Genomic DNA, 16,462 nt, shown 5'->3' with positions numbered 1-16,462 from the left:
AAAAGAAGGAAAAGAGTTATGGAGGAAAAGAGCTAAAAGGGGTCATTTGTGGTGTTTCAATGGTGTTCAATTAAGGCTAACGACTCAAATAGGGGTTAATTAGTATTTGGTAACGGAATTAGGGTTAATGACCAAAAAGTTGATAATCGTTAATCATTAAGGACATATGGTGAATTATTAAGAAATTGAGGGGTATACGATGAATTTTGAAAACATCGAGGGTATATAGTGAATAAAAAAATTTATCGGGTGTCTATGGTGAAAAATCCGTATTTTATATTATTATATATAAATATTAAATATATATATATATATATATATATATATATATTATATATAAATATCAAATATATATTATATATAAATATCAAATATATATTATATATAAAAATATTTTTGAATTGGATTGGACTTATTGGACTCCAAATGGGTGAGTCCAAATCCAATCCAAAAATATTTTGACACGAAAACTTGAGTCCAAGTCCAATTCAAAAAAAATTCAGTCCAGTCTAGGCCGACAAGTTTTGACTGGACTGGATTGGACTCTGGACTTTTTGCAGTGCGCTTACACCCCTGCACACACATCCCACAGACCTCGCCCGCAGCCCCTCTCCTGCCCTGTCGAAAAACGCACCTAAAGAAACCATGATTTTCGCACCTTTCTCACCTATGTTTTCGAGCTACCACCCTCGCTACTCTCTCTCCTCTTCTGCTTTCGCTGCACCACCGCAAAGCAGCCGCGACACGCTCCATGTGCTCTTCCTTAGACGATTGTTGCGGGGGAGTGAAGAGGGGGCGCATTAGAGGACAGAGGGGGTGCAACGGAGGGAAGAGGGGTGTTGCGGGGCAGGGAAAAGGGGGTTGCGGGGGGCTACATGTAAGGTTGTTCATAATTGGTAGAGCTGAACATTTTGGCCCGGCCCGATTTTGGGCAGAATTTTTCGGCTTGCGTTGGGGCCGTCCCGGCTCGATTTTTTTTGCTTTGGGCGGGCTTTGGGCAAGCCCAAAACGACTTTTATGTCTAATTTTTGGCCCGGCTCGATTTTAGCTAGAAAAGCCCGCTAATTTTGGCTCGAAATAGTGGGCTTTGGGCACAAAATTTTGGCCCGAATTTTGGCCCGACCCGACCAATGGGTAATTTTTTTTGCCGCGGACCGACCCATGATCACCTCTAATTATCGGGTACCCGCTTTTACGAGTTGTAAAAAAGTCGACCCATGGGTTGACCCGGGAAAATCGTGTACCGAGCTAGCGGGTACCCTTTTTGTGAGTCAGGTCACGAGTACCCAGATTCAATTTTTTAATGATCTCTAACTTCCTGTAACATCAATCCATAAGTAATTTTATCAAGAATATTGAAATCTCAATATTTTAGTACAATTTCAACAAATTCAAAATCATTCAACAAAAACAATTCACAAAACAAATTATATTCCATCTAGGGGTGTGCACCGATACAGGATTGAAAAGGAATAGGACGGTTCGGGGCGGTGGACCGGAAAAAGACCGGAATTCTGGTCCGATCTTGAAATTGTTGGACCAGAATTTATATTTTTTTAAAAAGATTATTTTATTTAAATATATATCTATAAACTAAATACATTAAAAATTAATAATTTTAATAACAATAATCCTAAATTTATAAATAGTAGGTTGTTAACTTTCTAACTTTCTCCCCTAAAAAAAAACTTTCTAACTTTTTAAACTTTTTTTAACTTATAAACTTTTTTTTACTAAAATAATAGAAATTTTGGTCCAATCGACGCGGATCGAAATTTTTTGGGTTTCGACCGGATTGGAAACCCAAAATCAGGTTTTTTATGGACCGAGGACCAATCCTAGTCTTTACACAGCCCTAATTCCATCTAATGACACCGAATAAAACTGAAGTGATGGTTTGAGATGAGCTCTAATACACAAAACAAAGCCACCCGAAGTGATGATTTGAGATGAACAAATTATGATTCCATATAATTCACAAAGCAGGCCTATGCGAGAAATTTGAAATGGGGGTATTGCTGGTTCAGATTTCTTGTCTTTTTTCCGAATCTGAAATCTGTCGCCGAAATTTCTTGTCTTTTTTTTCTCCGAATCTAAAATCTGTCGCGGAAATTTCTCGTCTTTTGGGTGCACTAGCCACTGAGACAGGAGAGAGAAAGTGAAGAAGAGAGTTTGACTCCTCTAGGAGAAGAAAAGAATCACCTTTACAATGAGCAGAGTAGTAGACATAACACGATACTTGTTTTGGTCATTATTGAGTTTGTGAAGAAATTGTACAAAGGACAACCTAAATGATCAATGGTTATAAACTTAATAATTTATAGTTGTTTTTTTATCTATATGAGCTACAAAGGCGGTACAAAATACAAAGGAGAGAAGGGGAAATTCGAACATGTGACCTATCGTTCAGAGTACCTCAATCAGTGGCGGATCCAGGATGCTGGATGAGGGGTAGCGTAGTTTTACGTTACCATCAACTCTAAAAAAAAAACATAACTACTCGATTCAAAATGTTACAAAATCCAAATACAACATTGAAATCAATAATAAAGAAAAATAACACTATTGCATTTTGGATAATTAAGATCCTAGCCTATATTTTCCATTTACTTTTCTGATTATATTATTTATTTTCTTAAGCTTTTGGCAAGATTTAGTTTTTTCTTTTAGATTTATTCTAGAGTATGATGTCGCCCACATTTTGCATTTTAATCCACTAATATTAACAAAGAATAGGGGTTTATCTAGTTACTTTAGTAATAAAAAATATATTTTATTTTAAGTCATAAACCATCCATCACTACTTTATGGCAAGAATAGCAACATTAGGGAGTGTTTGGTTCATATGATTTTGGTATGCGTATGGGTTTAAAATGAGCAAAATCCATACCTGTGTTTGTTATATAATTTGAGAGATTTAAAACCCATACCTTAAACCCATAAGGTATAGGGTTTAGAAATCCAAGGGGAGAGGTGGGTTTGGTTCATACTAATACCTTTACGTATTAAATAGAAGAAAAACTTTCATTCCCAAATGAAACCAAACACATGATATTAGGTATCAAGTTCCAAACCTATACCACATTGATTTCATTCCTGATTCCAAATTCATACCACTATATGAATCAAACGCTTCCTTAGCTATTTAATTATAATGCCTACTCGGTCTTATACTAAAGGAAAAGGAAATAGCTTGGCTATTCATTTGCTTTGAATCATAGAATTTGGCGAAGTCTAAAAGTTCACCTTAAAATCCAATTAATAATATATGGGATCTGAATAAAAGCTAGAGAAATGAAACAACAAAACCGAATAACAAATAGCAGATCTGAATTAAAATAGAAAGCAAACACACACTATCTAAAGACACTACTCTACTACTGCAACTAGTCATCAATCGCACTCCATAGCAGGCACCATTTTAGCCCAGGCAACACCCCCAATTTGTAGCATTAACTTTTGTCATGTACTGTTGTATAATCAAAGGAATCAAAGAAACAATCAGGCAAAGTATTACTTCATGATATTAGGCCTCCAACGCCCCACTCCTCCTCCTTCCTCCCACTTTCCTTCTTCTTCCTCATGGGTAATTGAACCAACCGTATATCGTCCCGCGCTTACCGTCAATATTAAGACCTTGATTACTCACCACTTTCAAGATGGAAAGTGTTCAATATCCTTCCATCAAATACTGACAAACCATTTGAAAAAAGAAATTTACTTTAGTACACCTTACGCCATCAGAAAATAAAACAAATCCCGATACCAGTTTGCGACCGACTTAGTGGTAGCTAAGGATATTTGCGACCACTGGAATCGGTAGCTAATTTTTTTTGCGACCAGCTAACGGTAGCTAAACTAATTTTTTTTTCAAAAAATTTTAGGGGTAGCATGTGCTACCCCTTGTTACCAAGTGGCTCCGCCACTGACCTCAATCTTAACTAGTGAGCCCTATAATTTGTAGGTCATTAATTATTTTATTACTTCCTTACTCTTCTACCTACCTCACCATATTTTTTCTCTCCTCCAATTCCTTCTTTGCTCCTCCTTTTCTTGGTCCATCATGGGCATCAGTTTTATCCAATTCTTTTCTCTATCCTATTAAACTAATATTATTTTTATTCTCTTTCCTCATAACCCACAAGGAGGACAACGACTGGGAGTACTCTAATTAAAGAAGAAGAGAGAGATCTGCCAGGAGAGTGAAAAAAGAAATCATTTAAATAAATTAAACCCTGTGCATAGATACACTTGCATGTCCAGCAAAATACAGAAGCATCCAAACCCCCAAAAAGACCTAAGGGGTTTTTCGAGGCTGTGGTGGTTGAGTGGTTAGGGTTAGGGTTAGGCGGTGTTAGGGTGTTAGGGATTAGAGTTTTGGGATTAGGATTATAGGGGTTAATTAGGATTTGAGAGATTAATTAGGGTCAATGACTAGCAAAAACTTGACACCGTTGGTTATTGAGAGCATTTCACGCATCTTATTGAAATAGTAAGGTTACCTGGTGTATTTTTAAATTAACAGAGATACCCATGAAATACCGCAGGGGTACTTGGTGAAAGAACCGTTAACAGTGGCGGATCATAACTAGGACGGGGAGGGTCTGGCCCCCCATAAAATGATAGAATTTAAAACTAGAAAACTTCAGTTTAATGAATGAAATCAGTGATGATATAGTGGTAAGCAAAACAAATAAGTCCTTCCATAAGGTGCAAGGTCGGAGTCCCAACATTAGTCAAGTTGGCAATTTTTTTAATATCCAAATTCGAAAACAAACTATGCTTCCTCCGTTTAATGAATGTTTTTTCTTCTTATTTTCTAATATCTCTTGATTTATCTTATCTTGAAAAGTCTTTAAATCAATTGTTTCTATTTTCTTTTGCTCCATATTTCTTATATGTGTCCAACTCTAATCAATATTCTCTTTTTTCTCAAAATACATTCCTAATTATAAATTAAATTTTTATTATAATAAATTAGTGCACGTAATATCAATGTTACTTTATTTTTCTTTTGTTGGTTATGAGCAACGAAAGCAATTACAAAATCTCATATAGTATCGTATTAGTTCTTACAATAAATATATAGAAGAGAGTTAGAATTACCCCTTGGCTAAAAGTGACTCAATTAACTTGATTAAAACTGATTCATTTAGAGCAAAAGAATAAAAGTTGATCTTTCAACAACTTTATTGTAAAATACTTAGAGAAGACTTACTCGAAAGAAATTTTATACTTGATTTCTTAAAAAACAAGTTATTAACAAACTACTCCTTCAATTTATGAAAAAACTAACCATTCATTAGTGAACTACTCTTTCACTTACTTGAACTACTTTTATTGGTCGAAAAAATAAATGGACAACAGAATTTAAGCGTTGAGGTTTAGTGGTTTAAAACATTACATTAGCTAAAATTTCTTTATAGCCATAAACTTTTATATTAAGTATTTTATTTCAACTTTTAAAACAAATCAACACCTTAGGGCCCGTTCGTTACCGTTTTTTGTTTTCAGTTTTCAGATTTTTTGAAAACTAAAAACCAAAAACAGGAAATCATAAAAAGTGATTTTCACTTTTTAGTTGTCAGTTTTCAAAATCATCATGTTCCCAATACATTTGATTAATTTTTTATTCATTATAGGACATATATCATATGACTTTGAAAATCAAAAAACCAAAAAACAGACAACCACAGTAATACCAAACGGGCCCTTAACTTTCAGTTTATTTACTCGGCCCCTTCTAAAAAGTAGATTAAGATCCGCCACTAACCGTTAATATAAACCATACAAATTGTCAAGTACTAGTTTTTATATTCTGTAGTTATTATTTATTAAGTTAAAATTATTATACTATTACTTATCTAACTTTTATCACTCGCTTAAATAATTCAATAAGTAGATGGTGGACAGAGGTGTAGGATGAGCATCCTACACCTTGTCTAAAACTACGTCGTTTTGATGGTTTTAGAGGAGCCAAAATTTGGCAGGCTTTTGGCAGTATTTATGAAAGTGGGCCAGCTATTTCTCTCTCATCACTCACTCATTCCCTCCCTTTCTCTCTCATTTATTTTTCAAGAACCATTTCAATTCTCTCTCTCATTTATTTTTTTCTTCATTTATTTCTCCCTTATTTTCATTCATTTGTGTTATAAATTTCCAAATGTTGATATTTGATTTTATTTTCTGTTTTGCATTTTTAAAACTTTTTTTTAATGTACAAATGCATATGGTTTGATGTACAATAATATACGAGTGTACATTTGGGGATTTTCAGTGATCAAAGTAATGACCATCAGTGTACATTGTGATTTATCCTTATTTACGTTGGTTGCGGTACCCTTTTTTATTATTATTAGCTCCACCTACAGTTGCATGTACATGCACGTACCTAGCATGTACACTTTGTTGACATTCATGTACATTAACTGGGTTAACGTTACAATCATGTTGTTATGTGTTGACCTTTTGTTTTAATACTCGTATTGAGTTTTTTTGTTTTGTTTTGTTTGTGTCTATATCACAAGGATTGTACTTTGGATGTCTATTATTGTTCATGTGTGTGTTATTGACGATTTTATGGGGGATGTCATTGTACATTTTGTTTTGTTAATGAACAACCACGAAGCCAAGAATGTACAAAGAAACATAATAGAATAAAAGTAACCCAATTCCTAAAGCTGATGTCAAGTGAGTAATTTGCAATCTTTGTACACTGGTGTGTTGATGTTTGTTCACTAATGAAATTCAATATGTACATACAGTCCTATACCTCATAGTGCTCCAGGTGCCACAAAAAAAACTCAATATGGGTATTAAAACAAAAGGTCAATACATAACAACATGATTGTAACCTAGTTAATGTACATGAATGTCAACAAAGTGTACATGCAAGGTACGTGCATGTACATGCAACTGTATGTGGAGCTAATAATAAAAAAAGATACCGCAACCAACGTAAATAAGGATAAATCACAATGTACACGGATGGTCATTACTTTGATCACTGAAAATAAGGATACATTATTGTTTGATTGAATGTTCACTGGATATGACTCAATGTACAAATATTCTAGCAAGATTGTTCAATTATTGAGCCTGAATGTACAATGTTGTTATGACTGAATGTTCAAGTTATTTTATAGAGCTGACTTTGTTCTGTGTACATTAAAGTTGCGTTAATGATCATTGTATATGACTAAATATACATTAGCTTCACTAACATGCATGCATAACATAATCTATAGACAAACAAAACAAAAAAAAACTCAATATGGGTACTAGATTAAAAGGTCAGCACATAACAACATGATTGTAACCCAGTTAATGTACATGAATGTCAACAAAGTGTACATGTAAGGTACGTGCATGTACATACAACTGTAAGTGGAGCTAATAATAAAAAAAAAGGTTCCGCAACCAACGTAAATAAGGATAAATCACAATGTACACTGATGGTCAATACTTTGATCACTGAAAATCCCCAAATGTACACTCGTATATTATTGTACATCAAACCATATGCATTTGTACATTAAAAAAATTTTAAAAAATGCAAAACAGAATATAAATTCAAATATCAACATTTGGAAATTTAAAATAGAAATGAATGAAAATAAGGGAGAAATAAATGAAGAACAAAATAAATAAGAGAGAGAATTGAAATGGTTCTTGAAAAATAAATGAGAGAGTGTTGTATAATATGAGCACTATAAGAGGGGGGGGGGTGAATTATAGTGAGAGAATAAGCACTACTTTTTGCGGAATTAAAAGTAAACTTGGGAACAAACAATGGGAACACGAGAGATTTTACGAGGAAAAACTTCCTAGGCCTAGTAGGAAGAAACAACCTCGACCACAAGGGATTTTAAACAACTTTCCATATAATAGGCCAAAACAACTCTGATTACAACCTATTACTTTTCTCTCGATTCTCAACTTAAGTCACTCAGCTCAAGTTCCCAACGACAGTTCCCAACAACTGACGTTTTCTCTCAAACTTCACTCGAAGTTCCTTTCTCTTTCTCTTTCTCTTTCTCTTTCTCTTGCTTCACTCAAAGCTTTCTCACACTTACAAGAGTTCACTCAAACCCTTTCTCTCAAAAATACACTTTGTAAAACAATGGAAGAGTAATAAAAACTCGATTAATGTAAGTATGAATTCTCTTAAGGAAAGGCACTGACACTTTAGATAACTTAAGACAAATTAACTAAGTCAGACACAATTTTACTCAAATGAATTAGGCGCTTATTTATAGACCATTAAGACAAGACATGATTTCCACTAACTTAGACCATTATCACATGTTCTCCACGATTTCTAATTAATTATTTAAATTAAATTAATTATTCCATGTCATGTACATCATCCACTAATCCACTACTTCACTCCATAGAAGCAGTAACATATTACGTGGTTTTGCAAACTTGGAGAATAATTAATCTTATTTAATTTAATTAAATACTTGGAGGATAATTAACTTAAGCCACTAAATCCACTAACTCCATAAACATGTAGCAGTAAATCTTTAGGCGTGTAAGCTAGAATTTAGGAAATAAATAAATAAAATTCTTTAGCTAGTTTTTAGGAAAAAAATATCTTTTTCAAAATCTTTTATAAAAACCGGAAAACAGTTTTTGTATTTCAAAAAATCCGGAAGATTTTGAAAACCGGAAATAATATATTTTCGAAAACTAAATCTTTTAAATAAAATAAAAAAGATAAAATATATATTTGAAAAAGATAAGATTTGAAAATCAGTTATTTTAAAATCAGAAAATCTATTTAAAATCTCACTACTACAAAAAAGGGCAAAGATAACACCCCTAAATTAACTCGTATTTTATCAATTGTTATGTAAAGTCTAAATTTAACGTTTTAACAAAAGAACTGTTATCTTACCTTGTATTGATAATATTTCACTTAACACTTATCTTAATGTGTGTTATCTTTGCTATGAAATTAGTTTATGGTGTTTTATTTTATTCTTTTATGGGAATGTGGTGAATTTTTATTAATAATAAAAATTCTGTTAAAATAATTATGTTGAAAAAAAAAACCGTTTTATCTTCAATTTACTTTTAGGAACAAACTTTCCACTCCCCTAAAAAAAAGGAACAAACTTTCTAATTTGTAAACCACAGTTTTCTTTTATTTTCATTTATGTACTACTATTCAGATCATCTCAACACTCGTTCTCCCATTATATTATTCATATAGCACCAATAGTAATCTTATTTGCCTTCAAGAATGGCTACCTCAACGCTCGTTAGCAGAATGAAGGTGGAAGACTATGTGTCTATGTATTCCCATCGACGGTAAAAGCTCCTGGCTCTTCCTCAGTGGCGCAGGTTAGTCATCTAGGATTTAATATTTTTTTACAAACATTTATTGAGTTTAAAGAAAAAATTAACATAAAGAATCCAACTTTCGCCAATGTATGGGAATAAATCCATGTTTAAATAGTTGAAACAGTTGAATGAGAAATTAAACAATAAAAATGTGTGTTTCAAAACTTGAACCCTGATCTCTCATTTGATATGCTAAAGCACTAATTTACTATTTTAAACTGTTGGTCTTTTGTGGGGAAAAACCCATTTAAAGATAAGATAATATTTCTATTTTAACTATATCAAATGCACGTTGGTAAATAATGTGAGGCCTATTGTCCGGAACGTGAACTAGTTTTGGTCTAATAATCAAATATAAATATTATTGTGAAATAATTTCAATGACAACAACAAAGCAAAGTTGTGATATTTAATTTTGTAGGTTATTATGTGCATATGTAGGGGTGCGAGGATTTAGATACAAGGGGAATTTGTAAAGTTCATGACAGTTGGGGTGTATTTGGAGGAAAGTGGAATTTCAGTGTTGGCAAGTAAGTGGAGGGTAAAGGCACGATGAGTTGGTGAATTCTGTTGGATTTTTGCGGGATATTGCTACAGGTATCTCTAATAAATCTCAATTACCGTCAAACTTATATTTCACTCGTTTAATAATTGCTGCTTTTTTTTCTTTTTCTTTTTTTCCTGTGAGATCTTCTATCTACAAGTTCTTTATGTTAATTTTTTTTTAGATATTTTAGTAATTAAATACGATTGTACTGCTAAATTTTCACTTAATTTTGTAATAATCTAACGATTGGACACTCACAGCTTCTTTCCTAGAATTTTATGCCTAACTATGTAAAAATACTTTACCAATTCTGACAATATTCTTGGAGCACTTGTGGTTGCCGCCATATACACTACTTATAGTTAGTAGCTATTTAGGGCCTATTCTCTCCAGCTTATTTTCAGTTCAGTTCAATTCAGTTCAGTTCAGTTCAGTTTTCAGTTCATCTATTTAGGGCCTATACTCTCACATATCACTATTCATTTCAGTTTAATTCAGTTCAGTTCAGTTCAGTTGTTTTATGCCGAAGAGAACAAGCCCTTAGTAGATTTATGAGTTGCACTATTCTTGTTTTTCGGTACCTATTTTCAGATGCAAATGGGTTGACAATAATACTGGAGTTGAACATATGATCTATGTTTTTATAGAATGTTCAATTGGAGTTGAGAACTGATTCATTGTTTTTTGTTATATGTTTCAACTTGGATGTTTGTTAATGAAAGTGATAAACTATGTATTCTACTTATAATTTTTTTTATGTAGTCAATTGTGATGTACTTAGAGTTGTCCTATATTATTTCTACAAAGCTTCTAGCAATACAATCTAACAATTTGCTCATTACGAATCTTATTCATGTAATTCAGATTTGCGCTTCATCAAATAAAGCAAGAGAGATATTCTCATGTACTTACAATTGTTGATGTCGGGCTTATAATTCAGACATGTACTTATAATTCCGACCTGCACTTCATCAAGTCAGTTGGTATGTGCTTATAGTTGTTGCTGCTGAGCTTGGGAGTACATGTTATAATTGTTCAGGTACTTCTAAATCACCCTGTTCCACCCTCGTCCCCTTGCTGCTTCTCATCTAAGCAACTTGTCTTTGCGATATTATTTATTATATTTTTATTGTTTTGTTAATATTCCTGTAAATACTCCATCACATTATTAGCGTTACCATTTTGTTGCTAAATAGGTTGCTCATTGTCATTGGCGCTGTAGTTACGCATCAGTCTTTTATACTAGTGTTGCATGCCACTGTTTCTCTTAATATAATTGACATACCCCCCACTTTTCACCGCCCAATTTGGAAATCGAAAGAAGAAAATAGTGAAGGTATCAAAACAAGAAAGATTGGATAGAGAATGAAAGAAATGGCTATCTTCTACAAGATTAAACCTTCTGGAGCACAATTAGAATCTTGAAAGTCTTTTTTTCAATAATTAGTGACACAAAACATTTTTTAGCTATCAGAGTATAATTTAACTTTAGTGTCATAGTATAATGTGATAAACCAAGAATATAATCTAATCATGCAACTAAGAAACACAAGTTCATAACATTAACTCAGAATTTATTTATATGTATTTAAAATTAATTCAATTTTTGTTGTTTTAAATTAATTTGTGTACTGTTATTATTTTTGCCATTTTCTATAGACGTCGTTGTAGATATTTAACAATTTGTGGCATATACATACAAATGCATAATTGTTTTATGAATACTTATTATGTAATTACCTTTATTGCAGTAGTATCACGATATTGGTCGAACCTATTCTCAGGAGAAAATTGATGAACTCAAGGAGTTGTGGATTACATATGTCGGAGATCAACAAGAAGCACAAATGATGAATGAGTTCTAAGTTCCCGCCTAATTTTGTTTACCTTAATCCATTCTTGGACGTACATTATATTTTTGGATTTGGATATTAATATCATGTTGTTGTGGCTAGTCTAGATTTGATTGTTTATGATTTAGATTAATATTGATATGTATATATAGTAGTGTTTAGAAGTTTAGAATTATGAATATTGGTTGAATTATTTAGTGAAATAAAAATTTTTGGGATTCAATTTGTTGGTTGTAAGATCCTATGGGTTGAGTATTGTACTACAGGTACTGTACGAAATTGTTGAGCTCCTGCAATTAACGCTTGCTCACAAGTGAGAATCTGATAATTAAAAAAAAAAAACAAATATCATAGATAACAGTTATAGGTAATATATGTTATATACATTATAGGAAAACATAACAGTTATTCAAGATAAGTGTTAAATTTTCCTTCTGTCAACTTGTCATATAAATAGCAAACATAACAATTATTTACAAAATGTGTTATCTAGCGGTATAACGTGTATTATAAATGACTGTTATGTTTTTTCTGGCAAACATAACACTTTTGTCAGGTGTTATGTTTACTTTACATTACATTGACTTGGATAACACCTCAAAAATGTTATGTAAAGCCTTATTTAACAGTTATCTTTGCCCTTTATTGTAGTAGTGTCTTTTCCTAACAAACTTAAACTAACTTCCTAAAATTATGGATCTTAGTCAAAATATCCCTAAAAACTCTAACAACTATATTGGGCACTCAATTATCTTAGGCGCACAATATTAGTCACTTAGAAGTTCCTAAATTAGTTTTAAAGTCTTGTTCCCTAATTATTAAGTCTTGTTCCTAAGCCTTGTTCCTATAGTGCCAGGTCTGTTCCTTTCATGGGAACAGAACCAAGTTCCTTTGAGAATTCACCACGAACTTAATAAAGCTATTACTCAACCTTAACAAGAAGATTAATAAATACCCTAATGTATTCTAATCTTCATTCCATGCTTGATTCTTCATTTCTCGAACATCTTTACTTCGATCTTGATTAATTCTCCGCTTTAATCTTCAATCAAGTATTCTCTTAGCTCGAGCATGAATTACCTTGCAACAACATAAATAAAATATACTATGTCTTTTGTGGTTAGGTCATCTTCAAAACTCAAGGGTCAACAATTTCCCCCTTTTTGAAGATGGCAACAAAAGGCATATACTAAAAATATATACTATAAGTCATATAAAAATAATTTTAACAAAGTATGTAACCAAGTTAAATTAAATATTATAGACTCGTTATTTTATTTTGTAAAGTCGAAATATGAGAACATAATTCATGACAAAAAAAATTTACTCTGATTTGCCTTATCTTTCCCCCTTTGGCATCTTCAAAAACATAGTCCACGATTTCAAAAAGATGAATATTATTCACTAAACACATCACACCACCAAACTTGTAAGAAATAAGTTGGTTAGTATAAGCAAATAAAGCATTCAACTCTCAAAAACCGCAATCCAAGAATATTAGCCATTCATTTAGACGCACACATGCAAAAAGATCAAACTTAGAATTAAGCAAACCAATAAGTTCCATTGTAGCATGATTAAAGGAGAAGGATAGAAAAGACAAATATTAAACAAAGTTCATGTTCCCACACAAAATAAAACAAGCTAAATGAGAAAAGTTTATGATTTAGGAGAGGGAGGTTGTTCTACTTCTTCCACCACATCATGAAGCTTTGCCATCACTTCTTGATGATTTTCGGCCAATGTATCATTTCCCTTGAGCACAATGTCTTCCAACTTCAACAATCTAGAGTTCATAGCTTGAATTCATCTTGTTGTCCATCCAAGGCTTTGTCAACTTTGCTCATAACCCCTTTTACCAACCCATTTAAATCCTTAGCTTCCGTAGCAAACTCCATCATTGCTTCCGAATGACCCATAACCAAGGAAAACAAAGAATCCAACCTTCTAGCATGAGCTAGAGTATATGTAGAACCAATGGTAGGATTTTGAGAAAGCGAGGGAGCTTGTGAAGGCTTGGGGTTTGCGGTTTGTTCCTTAGGTTTGGGAACAGCAGGTTGTTCCTCTAGAATGGGAACACCACCTGTTTCCTTAGCTTTAGGAACAGAACAGGAGGGTTTTGAGGTAGAGGGAGGGATAGGATCATCTTGTGGTGCTAGGGTAGAGGGTGAGGCAGATTTTTGTGGAGATGGAGGAAAAGGAGGATTGGTTTCCATGGGAACAGGAGTCGGTTCCCTAGAAGGAGGTAGGTTAGATTCATAATCTTCCCTATCAATCACCTTTACTTCATCTTCCTCACAACTTTCTTCGGCATCAAGAATAGGAAAATTAAGCACTTTCATATTTTGAACCCTTTGACTAGCTCTAGTGCTCTTCATAACCGGTTTCACCACCTCATCAACCACCTTCTTCCCTTTCTTCTTAGTTTCTTCTTTTTCTTTTTCAATTTTCTTTTCTTTTTGATTTTTCTTTTCTTTTTCCTTTTCATTTTTCTTCTCTTCAACTTCTTTTTCTTCTTCTTCTTCTTCTTCCACTTCATCATCCACATCATCATCCTCATCATCATCAAGATTAGCACGTCCCTTAATAACTTCTCCATTCACAACACAAACATTTAAGTTATTCAAGGCACGCACATTCAACATATTTCCCGTAGATACTCCAATGGACTGAGTTCCCGAAATTTTCACTTTAAACTTAAGTAGAATTTCGGTTACTAAAGCTCCATATCCAACAACAAATCCATTTTCAATGCAATGACTCAAATGTTGAATCATTAAAGAGGGAAAGTTTATGTGTTTGTGAGAAGCTAGAAAATGAATGTAAATTAAATCCAACATGCTAACTTGAGCACGTTTGGAAAGACGAGGCAATAAAGCTTTCTTGAGGATGTGAAACAAAATTTTGTGATAAGGGGAAAGAAGATTGTGATCAAGAAACGTTTTTCCCTTTTGACCACCATACTTAACAATCAATTGATCAAAGGAAATGTCCGAAAATGGATATGAACCACGTTGTTTCTTGAAATAAACATCTGTTCCTCTCACGGGAACACCAAGCAGTTTACCCAATGTTTTTGCATTAAAATCAATTTGAGTTCCTTTCACCAAGGTGGAACAATTTCCTTCTTCATCCATGGAAAAGTTTTCACAAAATTCGTCCATCAATTTAGGAATCAAACTATTTCCATAACATTTCACAAAAAGATTTTCCCAACCTTGAAACTTAATCATATTAAGCAATTGACGAAAGTTTACTCTTTTGCACCAAGAAACATCAATAAAAAGTCCATGCACATACCTAGTTGCCGTGGAATTTTTTCGAACAACACGAGTTGTTCCTCTCTCGGGAACATCTGATTCCCCCTCACTAGTTGCATGAGCTTCTTCAACCTCCATTTCAACCGATTCTTCTTGTTTCTTCCTTTTCCTTAGAATTCTTGATGAAGAATTGGGAGAAATATCCATGGGTGTTGGTGATTCAATTTTAGAGGATGAAGGAGAGGGTTTTTCGGCTTTGTGGGAGGAGAGAGAGTGATAAGTGTTTTTGGTAGTCATGTTTTGTGGAGAAATTTCGGTTTTATGAGAAGGAAGAAAAAATTTTTTTTTTTGTTTTAAGGAAAGAATATATAAAACCGTGTATTTACACGTTTTTAAGAAAAAAAAACTTCTAAAAAATATCTTCAACTAACTTGAGAGATATAAGGAAAAATCAGATTTTTAGGAAATAAAATCTGAACAGAATATTTTTGGTTTTTCGAATTTTGAAAAGAAAAAAAATAACTCTAATACGCTGGGAATTGGGAACAGCGTTTGGGAACAATGAAATTTTGCTACTTTGGAACTCCATTAATTCTTTTAATCCTTTGTCATCACTTAAGGCATAGAATTGTCCTATGAACAATAAGGGGAATATTATTGGACATTGGTGAGCAGTTTTCAGACATTTTTACTTATACATATGAAATAATCATATAAGAATTGTGATGTATTTAAGCAAATAAAAACATCAAAATGCACATCAAGACATAATGCCAAAGAATTAACACAAAGGGGAATAATGTAGCAATCATTTCAATTTATTAAGCCAAGTTCAAGTCTCAATTTCTCAAACCTATCTCTATTTAAGGGTTTTGTCAAGATGTCTGCAATTTGACGTTCAGTCTCACAGAATTCCATTTTAATAAGACCCTTTTCAACATTATCTTTCAGAAAGTGATGCCTAATATGGATGTGTTTGACTCTTGAATGGTGTACGGATCTTTAGAAATACTAATAGCACTAGTATTATCACAATAGATGGGAACACATTCAAAGTAGATTCCATAGTCACGTAGTTGTTGTTTTATCCATAGCATTTGGGAACAACATGCTGCTGCTGCAACATATTCAGCCTCTGCTGTAGATAAAGCAACTGTGTTTTGCTTCTTGGTGCTCCAAGAAACTAAACTATGACTAAGGAACTGAACCATACCTGATGTACTCTTCCTATTGACCAGATCTCCTGCATAGTCAGCATCCGCAAATCCTTTCAATTCAAAGGTATCACTCCTCGAATAGAATAGGCTTAAATCATCTGTTCCCTTGAGGTATCTTAGGATTCTCTTCACAGCTGTGAGATGAGATTCCTTTGGATTGGCTTGAAACCTTGCACATAATCCTACACTGAAAGCAATATCAGGACGACTTGCAGTTAGATATAGTAATGAGCC

General features: G+C 33.2%; 1 long non-coding RNA gene across 1 annotated transcript; it reads left to right on the top strand.

The window, feature by feature from the left end:
- The first annotated feature begins 9,670 nt into the window (after positions 1–9,670).
- Positions 9,671–11,974, top strand: LOC109136301 (uncharacterized). Its single transcript, XR_007273005.2, has 2 exons — positions 9,671–10,937; positions 11,650–11,974. It is a non-coding gene; the product is annotated as an uncharacterized LOC109136301 (long non-coding RNA).
- Positions 11,975–16,462: the final 4,488 nt, after the last annotated feature.

The sequence above is a fragment of the Beta vulgaris genome, chromosome 4 (assembly GCF_026745355.1).
Source record: "Beta vulgaris subsp. vulgaris cultivar EL10 chromosome 4, EL10.2, whole genome shotgun sequence".
NCBI lineage: Eukaryota > Viridiplantae > Streptophyta > Magnoliopsida > Caryophyllales > Amaranthaceae > Beta > Beta vulgaris.
Note: the sequence above shows the minus strand (reverse complement) of the source record. Positions and strands in the feature narration are given on the sequence as shown.